This window comes from Paroedura picta, chromosome 6 (assembly GCF_049243985.1).
Source record: "Paroedura picta isolate Pp20150507F chromosome 6, Ppicta_v3.0, whole genome shotgun sequence".
NCBI classification, from domain to species: domain Eukaryota; kingdom Metazoa; phylum Chordata; class Lepidosauria; order Squamata; family Gekkonidae; genus Paroedura; species Paroedura picta.
In genome coordinates this window covers 25,299,488-25,312,926 of record NC_135374.1, presented here as the reverse complement: position 1 = coordinate 25,312,926, position 13,439 = coordinate 25,299,488, and the positions used below count along the sequence as shown (strand labels likewise).

The window sequence follows — 13,439 nt, the reverse complement described above, 5'->3', positions numbered from 1 at the left end:
CAATTTGGTGATCCAAGGAAGTCAGCATGGATTTGTCTCCAACAGGTCCTGCCAGACCAACCTGGTTTCCTTTTTTGACCAAGTAACAGGTTTGCTGGATCGGGGAAATTCGGTTGATGTCATTTACTTGGATTTTAGTAAAGCTTTTGACAAGGTTCCCCATGATGTTCTGATGGATAAATTGAAGGACTGCAATCTGGATTTTTAGATAGTTAGGCGGATAGGGAATTGGTTAGAGAACCGCACTCAAAGAGTTGTTGTCAATGGTGTTTCATCAGACTGGAGAGAGGTGAGTAGCGGGGTACCTCAGGGCTCGGTGCTTGGCCCAGTACTTTTTAACATATTTATTAATGATCTAGATGAAGGGGTGGAGGGACTACTCATCAAGTTTGCAGATGACACCAAATTGGGAGGACTGGCAAATACTCCGGAAGATAGAGACAGAGTTCAACGAGATCTGAACACAATGGAAAAATGGGCAAATGAGAACAAGATGCAATGGATGGGGGATACGCTTCTAGGTAACACTGTGTGTGAACAAGACCTTGGGGTACTTGTGGATTGTAAACTAAACAAGAACAGGCAGTGTGATGCAGCGGTAAAAAAGGCAAATGCCATTTTGGGCTGTATCAACAGAGGCATCACATCAAAATCACAAGATGTCATAGTCCCATTGTATACGACACTGGTCAGACCACACTTAGAGTACTGTGTGCAGTTCTGGAGGCCTCACTTCAAGAAGGACGTAGATAAAATTGAAAGGGTACAGAGGAGAGCGACGAAGATGATCTGGGGCCAAGGGACCAAGCCCTATGAAGATAGGTTGAGGGACTTGGGAATGTTCAGCCTGGAGAAAAGGAGGTTGAGAGGGGACATGATAGCCCTCTTTAAGTATTTGAAAGGTTGTCACCTGGAGGAGGGCAGGATGCTGTTTCTGTTGGCTGCAGAGGAGAGGACACGCAGTAATGGGTTTAAACTTCAAGTACAACGATATAGGCTAGATATCAGGAAAAAGTTTTTCACAGTCAGAGTAGTTCAGCAGTGGAATAGGCTGCCTAAGGAGGTGGTGAGCTCCCCCTCACTGGCAGTCTTCAAGCAAAGGTTGGATACACACTTTTCTTGGATGCTTTAGGATGCTTAGGGCTGATCCTGCATTGAGCAGGGGGTTGGACTAGATGGCCTGTATGGCCCCTTCCAACTCTATGATTCTATGATTCAGTGCAGAGGTGGTGAGGAGGTGCGGGTACGGCCGTGGCCTCCCTCCCTCCTACCTTGTCCTTGGCGGCTGCGCCGGACAGCGGGAGGCTATGCGCACAGGAGGCGGGAGGCTCTGTGTCCTACCGTCCCACATGCAGGGTTCACACCCAGCCTGCCCTCCTTCCCTTTCTCCCTGTGGCCAAGGCGGGCCCTCCTGGTCGGGGGAGGAAGGGTGCAAGGCTGACTCCTGCAAATGCCGCCAACTGCTGCCCTGCCAGGGAAGGGAAGGGGGAGGGATGCGCCTTCTCCACCTCGATGCCGTGGGACAATCTGGCAACTGCCTGGGATGCAGGGCATTTGGGGGGAACCCGGGGTGGTCCAGCCATTTGCGGGGAGGATGGGCATATTACTTTAGGGAGAGATGAGACCAATAAAGGTTTGTTTTTCCTTTAATCTCTGTCACACAATGATCTTGTATTATTACTCCAGCTTGCTGTAGTTTTAGAATATCTTTTAATACATCTTTTCCCCAAATATTTGACTCTGGCATTGGTTCTTTGCATGGGACCCATGGAGGGGCAGCCTGAGTCCAGCTTACCCCACAAGTGGGGAGTGAGGGAGACCCCTAAATCTCCCTCCCACCATCACTCTTTCTGTCAGTGAAGAAGGAAAAGACACAGAGCACACAGGTCCAGCTCCTCTTGGTCTGAAGAGGTAGTGGGAGGTCCCACTTGGAACAAAGGCCCACTGAGCTTCTCAGAGGCCAAACTCATCTAAACTGGTTTCCGGGTAGAGTCTGTAATTCCTGAGCTGTAGGCTGGCAGCTCTCCTGAGCATATGACCAGGATCTTGCAGTGTAGAAAGGCCAGCCCTTCAGAGTAGGCCTTGGACCAAATAACTTGCTGATTCCATTTCAACACTTTTTTTTTAACAAAGCATTATATGAAAGCAAGTAAACACAGCAAATAAAAACACCTCTTTACACCCATTACAAAACAGTTGCTGCTGTGCCTTCCCTCAGTATCTTGAAGCTGGATTCCAGAATCAGTCCTGTGTCCTTTTTTCTAAATGCAGAGGCAGAAATGGGATTTATAAAGCACTTAATGTTTTATTTTCAAATGTCAGATAAAAGCAGCAGTATATTTATAATTATTTGTTCAGTATCTTTAAAAAGCAGTTCAAGAGAAAAAAAATCAAAACAGGAAAATCAAAGGGCGAGGGAAAAGAAGGAAAAAAGAAACATTGATACATCAACTAATTGATAAAGGACTGTAGAAATAGATCAGTGTTGACATGCTTTCCAAAGTGAAAGAGAAGGAGAAACTGGGGGCAATAAATGCCAACGACAAGGCACCACCAAAGGAACCATGTGGGAACCAGAAAAAACATGATCACCAGAGGAATGCAGGCTCTATAAAGCATACAAAGAGATACTGAAGAGGAAACAGGGACAGAATGTTTTCAAAGAATACACTAAGGAATGGGCTCCTGTACAAGGGAAAGAGGGGAGGAGAACCATGATTACACAGATAAACAACAAAGATAAGAAGAGTTACAGCGTGAAGAACAGATATTGTACCAGCGATTTTAGAGGGATAAAGGCATTGTAATAATGAATCCTAGATATAGGAAAACAAACAACAGCGCAATATTTTAGTATTTTAGCATTTTAGAGAAATTACTATGCTGGCAATGGTGATAAAGACATGATTTTTAAAAGGCTTGAATCAGCAACAAAAAGACAAATGCCTCTCTATACATTATGTTTTACATGTGTCCTGTTGGGAACTCAGTTCTTAAGTGCACAGGGCTGCAATTTGGTCTGAGGCCATGGGGTGCAGGAAGAATTGGCGTCTGCCTCTTATTCGTGCCATTTCCCCAGCTTGCAATAACCTTTTGGGGTAAAGCTAGAGAAAAATAGAACCCCTTTGTTAGAAGCCTTGGTGAAGGAAAGCAAAGAAGATGCCTCATGGGTATTCCAAAAGCTAAGTGCCACCACCGAAAAAAGCCTCATCTCTGTTCACTTCCCACATTACCTCAGCAGGACAGGGCCTAGAGAGCAAGGCCTGAAGAGGATATCTAAAATCAAGTGTACTATGTAGAACAAGAAACTTAGGTGAGATGAGACATTTCTAGACAGTGTCAACGTTTTCTGACAGTGTGTGCTTTAAGATTCAGGGGGATGGGAATGTAGCTTGGGAGATCCTATGGCTGAAATAAATGGGGATTTCTGTTGGTAACATTCCGTGTTTGAAATGTAACTCACAAGACTAAGAAAACCAATGTCTTTTGACTAGGGCCAGGAAGAACCATATGCTGTTTCATATAAGCCCCCCCAGCCTTAACAAGGACCCTGGATTCCTAACTAACTATAGGCACTAATATCTCATATATCCACCTCCTGCAGATGTTAATTTGTTCCACTTTCTCATTTAATCTTGCTGTACATGGTGGCTGCAGTTATTTATCGTGGCCTAGCCTGGTCTCTTTTGATTGGATCTTGTTTTATATTGGTCTGTCTTTTTACCCACCCCTTCCCCCTTCTGTTGGGTATTTAACCAGTCCTAATGGATGTACAAGAGCCTCTTGTGGCGCAGAGTGGTAGAGTATCCAACATGCAGTCTGAAGCTCTGACCATGAGGCTGGGAGTTTGATCCCAGCAGCCAGCTCAGCCTTCCATCCTTCCAAGGTTGGTAAAATGAGTATCCAGCTTGCTGGGGGGGGGGTAAAATGGTAATGACTGGGGAAGGGAATGCCAAACCACCCTGTATTGAGTCTGCCAAGAGGTCAGACATGACTTGGTGCTTGCACAGGGGATATCTTTACATTTACCTAATGGATGTACATTTCTATACATCAGAGGAACTGAGCTGTGACTCACAAACACTCATGCTATTATTAGTCTTTAAGGTGCTATAGGACTCCTGTGTGATATATTTCTAGAATTTGAATTCACAATAGCATGCAGAACAGGCAAATGCTCAAGAAAAACAACTGAAAATGTACAGCTAAAGTTGTAGGTAGGCTTGCCAGATTTTAAAAATTGACATCATTGCAAAAATGTAATATCATTTACATGGAAAACCCAGATGTGATGTGAGTCCATTCTAGGAATAGCTAAGAACTCAATGTTTTTAATCTAGTAAAACTCTCTGGGAAAACCTTAGGGCAATTCTGCACCATTAAGTGTAGTGAAATGCTTACCTTAGGTAGTCGTTATATTCCGGCCACTCCGCATGATGTCGCCAACATCCAGCGTCCAGGCAGCAAACTGCTCCTTGCATCCTCCATTTTAAAGCGCTAGTTGGGGAATCGCATAAAGTGGATTCCCCAACCTAAAATCTTGAGCTACAGGAGAGCAAGCAGCAGGCCACCAGGCCAAGAAGCGCATCACATACTTTTTTGAACTGCCATCACCTGCAAAAACTGCCATCACCTGCAAGCAAAAACAGACGACAGCCCTGAAAAAAAGCAGAGAAGATGGTGTAACTCTGTGTTCCTTCCCATCCAGCATTTCCATTTGTCCCAGCCCTTCCTCTCTGTCTCTCACAAATACAATGTCAAAATCTGCAGCCCAAAAGCACAAAACTCAAACCTACCAAACCAACCTGTGCATCTGTGTGAATGGTGTTAAAGTTACAAATCACATAAAACAATATGCCCTGTTAAGAATATTGTATGACCTGGCATTTTGGAGTTGTGTGATTTTGGAGGTTTTTTTACCCCCCCACACACACCCACCTTAAAATGTGTGATTCTAATTCCAGTGTTTGATAGCAAAGCAATAACTGCATATATGTCAGACTTTCTATACACAACAGAGCAGCAATGCTCACTGAACAGATAATTTAAAAATACTGCAATAGAAAATGTAAAGCCAAACATATTTTTAGTTTGATAATTGTTTCACTTTACACCTAAGTAACACACACACGCCCTGGCCCACTGTACTGCTATTGGCAATTGAACACAGGTAGACAAAGTTTTAGGACATATTTTCTCCGCATCCTTTCAAGCAGAATATAAGACATACCCAAATTCAGTCTGGAGGCATATGTGTAGGAAAGGGAGAGGTTAAACTCTTGAAACCCACATAATTCTGCAAATAGAAGCTAGGCTCTCTGCACTATTAGAACCCCTTCCTTTAAATAGCTAACAGCAGTTTTCATGCGGGGCATTTTCAATTAGCAAAACTTCACAAGAGTATAAGAGTTAAGCCCCTTTTCTGTACAACTACCATTTGAGTGTGACCACTGAACTACTGGAGACTTATGATCCTAATGTTTGGTTGAACCCTTAATTTAGATTTTCAGAAGCATGATTTTGTTTTGAAGATCACAGTCATTTGCATTACATTAGACCAGAACTGCTGTTTGTATTTTCAGTTGATCAACTTCCATAATTTTTCTTTTTTGAGGCTTCGGTTACTGAAAATGAAAAGGAAAGAGTTGCCCTGGAAGTCCCTGTTATTTAGGAATGACACAGCATTCACTAAGTCTTGGTATGGTAATGTCAGCATTACAGAACATTACGACACAGGCACACAATGCTCATGTCCTGCTGCTACATGAACATCAGAGCATTTATTTTCTCAGTGGTGTTGACCTGAGTGTCAATCTGCCCTACAACTTCAGATACTACAATGTTATATAGACATCAGCAGTTTCCAAGGTGATCTAACCTCATGAAAAAAGACAGAGCCCATCAATCATCTTTACAGGTATTAATGGCTTTTATACATGTTGGCCGGATCTTTATTTCCTCTTTATCCTGGTTATTTCTGACATTACTCAGCAAACTTGTGTGGTGAATTTCTAGATCAATGGCCTATTTAAGCTACTGTCCTAGAATACCTGCATATTTTGTAGCCAAACAGCATTGTCACCCCCCCAAGGATGTAAATAAAATGTATGATCATCCATATGTACACCAAAGGTGTGACCCCCCAGATACATGTACATATGTTTCTGAAGATTTTGTTTGGATCTAAAAGCGGATGTCCCAATCATAGAAGAGAGATATTTTTTACTGTTACAACTCCCCCTTGATGCCCAGACCCCTCCATGGACAGAGGGGGAGTTTGCCCGCAAACCCCTCTTGGGACAGTGTTGCCTGCATCACATTTGTGTTGCCTGCATCATCTGTCATCACATCAAAATCACAAGATGTCATAGTCCCATTGTATATGGCACTGGTCAGACCACACCTGGAGTACTGTGTGCAGTTCTGGAGGCCTCACTTCAAGAAGGACATAGATAAAATTGAAAGGGTACAGAGGAGAGCGATGAAGATGATCTGGGGCCAAGGGACCAAGCCCTATGAAGATAGGTTGAGGGACTTGGGAATGTTCAGCATGGAGAAAAGGAGGTTGAGAGGGGACATGATAGCCCTCTTTAAGTATTTGAAAGGTTGTCACTTGGAAGAGGGCAGGATGCTGTTTCTGTTGGCTGCAGAGGAGAGGACAAGCAGTAATGGGTTTAAACTTCAAGTACAACGATATAGGCTAGATATCAGGAAAAACTTTTTCACAGTCAGAGTAGTTCAGCAGTGGAATAGGCTGCCTAAGGAGGTGGTGAACTCCCCCTCACTGGCAGTCTTCAAGCAAAGGTTGGATGCACACTTTTCTTGGATGCTTTAGGATGGTTAGGGCTGATCCTGCGTTGAGCAGGGGGTTGGACTAGATGGCCTTTATGCCCCCTTCCAACTCTATGATTCTATGATTCTATGTCAATTTCACACAGCAAGCCAATGCAGCAATTTTTGCACTCACACAGCAAACTTGATGTACATTCTCTAGCTGGATGCCACATCCCTTCAGGAGGACTCTGGAGTATGTAGAATAACATTATTATTTCCCAGAGGGTCCTCTTCCACTGACCTCTCCCTCACCCTATGTTAATAAGGCTTATTGATGGAATAATGGCAGCTTGGAACTTGTTTTCTCTCTCTCTGATACTCTTGTCACACCTGTGGTCATTCTTTATATTAATTAATGCCTCAGCCATTCCCCTTCCTTGATGACCAGAGAGCCAAGCACCTGGACATCTTTACTATGCGCTCTTTTGCCTTTACTTAGGAAATCCATTAGGGTCTATCCTGAAGCAATCACCAGAGTCCTCTCTTAGCTGAGGGCAGCCTGTAACTTAATCAAAGGCTTTTGTCTCAACAATGACAAAGTCATTACATCGTTCCATTTATTTGCTTTAGCCTGGCCTTAATGATCAGACATGAAATAGTGTATTTAAGCAGAGACATGTGTGTGTCATTTCTAGATTCAAAACACACACCAAGCAAGCATGCAGGATGTCTTGATATTTCTCTTTCTGGACTTCTTTACATTGCGGAAGGTAGCTATTGATCTTTCTCTGATCTTTCTCTGCCTATTGCACTCAGCTCTTTACTTTCCTCTTGTGTTAGTTTAATTTGTGTGCAAGTGTGTTAGGGCTTTGCATTTATTTATCAATAAATATCCTTGTATTTTATTTTAGATTTTATCTTGGCCTGAGTTTTCTGACAGGGATAATCCCCATTTATATATAGGGAGATTATATATCTCACTTGTTACCCCCCTCTCTCAGAAGTTTTCTAGAATCACTACTTCTCCCATTCAATATTCAGGAAACATCTATTTTTGGTAATAGAGTAGACTCTATTGAGCTAACTGAAACAAGATGTATGATGTTTGACTACATCACAGTTTATGTCAGATGCATGGGACTGGGCATGCTCAGTCCTGCATCATGGAATTGGGGGATCCTAGCATAGTGAATATGTGATCTCATTAAGTCACATTGTATATTATGGATGCCTTTGTCTTTCCCAATTCCTATTTCTCTCCCAGTCCTGTTTTCAATCACAGCTACTCAGTGCCATACATGTCTATTGGTGATTTGCTGGTTTCATTGTCATCTACACGAGAATGAGGACTAAATGAGTGGTAGTGAAAATTTTGCATCATATTTGGTACCTTCATGCTTGCATCATCCTTTCTAAAGACAGTGCTTGGTTAAGAAATGATTGAAAGCTGTCAGGAGGGATTCAAGGTGAAAGTCAGTTTTTAAATGGTGTTACTAAGCAACATTACTATGATTAATTTCTAACTGTGAGCAGTAGGAAGGGGCAGTAGGCCACTAGACAGGCTGTCACATCAAAAGGAACAATCCGCATGTACGTTTTTAATCACAGGCAATGTGGATGGCTTGTTAGGGATTTAATTAAGTTAGACTGAAAGATGTGGGACAAGTGGGATATAAATAATTGAGAGTGCTTTTATAACAAAGTGGTTTGTGGAAACAAGCATTTCAGTTTCTTTTGCTATCCATAATTTCACCTGCAGTTGCATACTTTAATGTTAGGTTTAATTACCATAACTTAATTAAAATGCAGGCACAGAATAAGAAGAGCTAGTCTTGAAAAGAAGGACAACAGGCAATTCAACCACCAGAATTTGTACAGTGGTATATGCTCTGGCTAAGCGGGTACCAAAGGTTGTTTTCCTGGCTAGATAGGCTGATGTAATGAAAATCCACCACTGAAATCTCCCACACCATGGTACTGGAGCAGCTTTATAGAGCTGGTCTTATGTCAGTACCCATATAAATGGAAGGATTATTTGGATAAATTGCCTTAGCCAATGATGTTTTCCTGCTCATAAAAGAGAAACCACCCAAAAGAAAATTTAGTCTAAAAGCAGCCTTCTGCATATGCAGACATTGTGCATGTTCATCCATACATATTAGGATGTGTGTCTCTTCAGGGCCAGCAGGAGTTACATGATGATGATGATGATGATGATGATGATGATTAGCCTGCCCTTCCATGTCACTCAGGGTGGGTAACGACACTCTAAAACATCATTTAACATCATAAAAACATTAATTAGTAATTCAACTAAATCCCCAACAAAAATTCCAGACAGGGGGTATTGATGTCAGGAGCTGACTTTTTCACCTCTCCCTTCCTCCGAGTGGGGAGGTGAGCATCTTTGGTCGGTGTTATTTTGAGTACTGACCATAAGCCTGATGGAACTGATTAATAGTTGCTCACTTTTGTAGCTTTGGTAAGAGAAACTGGCTTGCATCCTTCCACTCTACTGTGTGAAGTTTGAAACATTTCTACAATCTAAAGAACTTTCCTCCAACCAGTGGCTCTTCTTCCAGTTGGATACATACATACCACAATGTCTTAAATACTAATTATTTTTATTTTAGTACTTCAGGGCACTGCTGAAGGGGCTCTGCCACATGTAGCAGCAAATTGCACATTAGACAAGGAAAGTCCTTCATGAAGACTTTTAAAGAACCAGGAGGTTGATGATGGTCCTGGAAGTATACCCAGCTGAGGCCACTTAGGAGGACTCTGAAGATAAACACCAGGGCTTTAAATTGGCAATAATCTTGTATCTACAAGCAGAGCTTTATACAGTAATCTAATTAGTTTTTGTTTTCTCTGTTTGTAATGGTAGCTATTTGCATTTTTCTTAAATTAGAACATTTTAATTCAGAGGTTGCTTAGCTTATAAAACCATAAAAAGCAGTTTCTGGGGAAAATAAAATGTCTGTTACTGCTTTTGAATTCTCTAATATACAAGAGATGAAATTATAAGGGCAGGCTCTCCTTTCTTTCCCTCCAGCTCTGTTTACCCACCCTCCCCTGCTCATTTTGACCCCACTGCCTCTCCATCAAAAAGAGTACACCTATCTTAGCACGTAATATTCTTTTGAAATATTAGTTGTTTCTACATGGGTGCACATTTCCCAAAATTCCTAGATCCTGGGATCGTAAAAATTCACAGGTGTCAGCCACAATTTCTACAAATTCTGGGAAGCTGAGAGAAGTGTTCTTTCTCTGCATCTAGGGTTCCTCTCCTCAAAGTTTTGCAAAGTTTGAGGAACGCCTTTTATAGCAAAGCCTTGGAAGTAAAGAGAAACTAATCCCAATTGTGACAGATACAGGGAATGTCTATACATCCCTGACAACAAACTTTTAACATTTTTACTTTACTCTATAAACCTGTTTCATGTATAAGAAGAAATATGGACTTCAGAGCTGAAATTGAATGTGAATTGTCAGCATGTAAATTCCCAGCCCAGCAACAATTATATTCTGGCTTTTCATGCTTTACAAAAGAAGCAACTCGCAGTGGCCTCCCTTATTCTCACCTTGTGTCCATTCAAGGACTTTAACCACAACTTTGGCCCTAACCTAAACCAGATACAACCAAATTCCCTATGACTCACCTCTGCACGCATCTGTTGATACCACTATTTAAAGTTTTTTTTCACAAACCAGCTGATGTCACTAAGATATATTCCATTTACCATAATTGGCTCCAATTCCGTTATATATTCTATACTACCAGCTGCTCCCCAACTAAAAAGAATCCCTTTTCCTAGACTTCAAGAAGCTTGAGATTTTTTTGTGAACACACAACAGGTCAAAACAACCTTTTTGCAATTCAGCTTGTTAACAGCCATGATCAAACCCTAAGCTGCTTCAAAAAGAAGTCAGTAGCTCCCCATTTCATGCTTTTTAGCTAAGGCACCATAAAATTAGTTAGCCCTCCAAATCTATCTTTTAAAAACAGCCTCTATTTCAATAAACTATTAATATAGCTCATTCTCAATGTGGCTCCAACTGTGGATTCTTTAATAAAATTGGAGCTACGGACAGATTGGATCTTTCTACACACGCTTTCTTCAAACTCTCCCAAATAACAGAAGCAGCAACTGAAGCTTGAACAAACAAATGGCCACAGTGGTCTTTGCTAGGCAACCCCCCAACTGAGGCAGCCAGCCTTGATTTCTATCAGTAAAAGGCAAAGGGAGGAGGAAGGATGCTTTGCAAAGCTGCTTTGGCCTTTGATGGAGGACTCATTGGGTCCAGGTTCAGCAGCAACAACCACCTGAACTGCATGACTCATCCAGGCTTGGCAGCTTGCCACTGTTCAACAATAGCCATGAAAGTGAAAGCCACTTAGAGCTTCAGGCTATGATGTGGGAGACCCAGGGTTCAAATCCCCAATTAGGGAAGGGCACAAACTGGGAAAATGCCTTTCATGTCAGTGTGTCGTTTGTGGTATGTCTGGTTCTTGTTCTTAAACCTGTCATGCACTTTTAGGTGCCAAACAGACCAGTTTGGTTTGTGAGGTTCATGATGCAGTAGAAATCTTCCCCATGGGCATGCTAGAGACATCCAACTTGCAGGGGATCTCCAGTTGACGCTTTTCTACCTTCCCTTCATGTCTGGTGAGGATTCAATGTATAGGGTTTGAGTGATTGGCCCCCTCAAATAAGGTGCCTGCTCAGGTTCAGGAATGTAGAGTAAGGTGACCAGATTTTAACATTGGTAAAGCGGGACACCTTTGACCGGGGGGGGGGGGGGGGTTCTTGATTAAAAATTTGGTCTACATGGAGCAACAAAAAGTTTCATAGAATGCATAGAACGCAAAAATAGTATTGTAATATATATTTTTAATTTCAACATAAGTACAATTTGCCAGGTGCCCCCAGATGTCCCTCCAAAAGTGGGACAATCTGGTCATCTTAGTATAGAGAATAGATCCTGTACAAGCTAGAGACATCAGATTCTTCTGTATGCCCTCCAAATTATGTGCAGATTGGACCTTGAGGGTCTAAGTTATGCCCCCCCCAATATGAAGCCCCCAGGAAAGTACTTTGGGAGGAAATATTGGGGATGGGCTCAAAAGTGTATAGAATGGACCTCCTGCAAACTACACACACCAAACACACAGGACCACGCCCTGCCTTTGAAGTTTGGCAAACATTTTGATTAAAACCACCATTAGTTGACATGGCCTGGGAGTGTCGGTCAACAAAGATAATAAATAAAGCAAGCAGGCACTATTCACTATTCTCCATAGTGAATAAAAGCACAGTATATAATATGTACATAATAAATATACCTGAAATGGGAGCATATAAAAGGTTGTTGGTGGATGAGAAGAAAATAGGGAAATAGAAGATATAGAAGCTGAGAAAAGGGAACAAGGAAATGGGGGATACAGGGGGAAGGTAGGTGCTCTCCACAAGTCATTGCAGGATGCTCACTGTGCAATTGTGCCTTATCTGACAATTGGCACTGTGTAACTTGCATAGATTTTTTCCAAGAAGAAGCTGTCAGGGAGGGAAGGAGGAAAAGCTGAAGATGGAGTGACAGATAAAGGTAGTAGGGGGAAAAGAGAGAGGGAAGCAGGGATGGGGACTTTCGGGGAAGAGAAAGAGAAAATATTGAAGGGCAGGGAAATGAGATGTCCCCTGTGTTATCCAAAGGGGCAGTGTTCTAATTAGTTGGGGGAATTGGCTTAAAGGAGACACAACAAGTGGGGATTCCTGAGATTCTCCAATTATGTTTATGGGGATGTTTCCCTTAAGAGAATCCTTGAAATAAACCAGGCCGATGTTCAACCAGAAAAGTTTTTTATTAAAAAGCAGCCACCTCTCTTAACCACTACACCAAGCAGGCTCTCTTAAAAAGCAGACGTGGGTACTTGAAATTTGCAAAACAAAAAAAAAGCCACCAACAGCACATCTGCAGATGTGGACAGCCATCTGGCAAACAAGCTGAAAATTTAAGGGATGAACTGTGAAGAGGCTGTGACACACAATTGTAATGTGATCTGAACTGATCTATTTCCAACCAGCCTTTCCCTTGTAAAACAAATGGCAATAAAAAGGGAAGACTCTAATGTCATCAGACTTTCCATTGCCTTTCCCCCTCAATTTTTCAGTTTGAATAAAACCACTTATATAACTATATTGCTCATGGCTGTACGTGTTAGAGTGATAATCTGGGTCAGCACAGAATCAGCACTACAGGAAATCCTCCGCAGTGGACCATGCAGCTCTTTCCATGAGTCCACGCTTATTGTTCATTTGAGGCAGAGGAACCAGATGGGCTGCTCTTGCAGGACCAGGGTTGAGCAGCATTTTACCAGTGATCCAAATCACAACATTCTGTCTTACTCAGAAAATCCTATTCTTTTTACAGCCACTCACTCAGTTATGCTGACTTATGACTGCTGACTTAGTTATGTTGATCTGAAGCAACAGAGCAGTTTGACACCTTTAAGACAGTTTTCTTGTATAAGTATGGGGGAGGAGACCTTTTCTTGCCCAGAGGCAGCTCCCCAATCTCAAACAACTGACCCACAATAACAGAACATCTAACATGAATAGTACCAGAGTTTGCAATAAACCCAGATGCCAACTTTGCTGCCACAT

At 42.2% G+C, this 13,439-nt stretch overlaps 1 long non-coding RNA gene across 1 annotated transcript; it reads right to left on the bottom strand.

Moving 5' to 3' along the window:
- Nucleotides 1–1,918: 1,918 nt before the first annotated feature.
- On the bottom strand, nucleotides 1,919–10,422 carry LOC143840640 (uncharacterized). Its single transcript, XR_013232273.1, has 3 exons — nucleotides 10,359–10,422; nucleotides 4,402–4,658; nucleotides 1,919–2,261 (listed from the first exon to the last, which is right to left on the bottom strand). It is a non-coding gene; the product is annotated as an uncharacterized LOC143840640 (long non-coding RNA).
- Nucleotides 10,423–13,439: the final 3,017 nt, after the last annotated feature.